The following is a 260-nucleotide window of genomic DNA, read 5'->3' on the forward strand; positions in this document are numbered from 1 at the left end:
AGCTTGCTACATAGAGCAGGGATGCATCTTAGCACTTGCAATTGGAGAGCAAGTGGGAACCCATAGCAACAAGACGTTTGCTGAGACAACCGCCTCTTGAGTTCTTCGAAGGGGTCGTCTTTGCCAAAAACAGGTCCAAACCGAGAGAGAGTTTCGTTGAATGACCGCCGGCCCCATGGGTATTCAAGGAAGAAAGCAGTGTCGTGCAACATTTCAACTATGTCGCCAGATACCCTCCCAGGCCTTGAGTTGCTACACAC

The sequence above is a fragment of the Capsella rubella genome, unplaced genomic scaffold (genome assembly GCF_000375325.1).
Source record: "Capsella rubella cultivar Monte Gargano unplaced genomic scaffold, Caprub1_0 scaffold_95, whole genome shotgun sequence".
NCBI classification, from domain to species: Eukaryota; Viridiplantae; Streptophyta; class Magnoliopsida; order Brassicales; family Brassicaceae; genus Capsella; species Capsella rubella.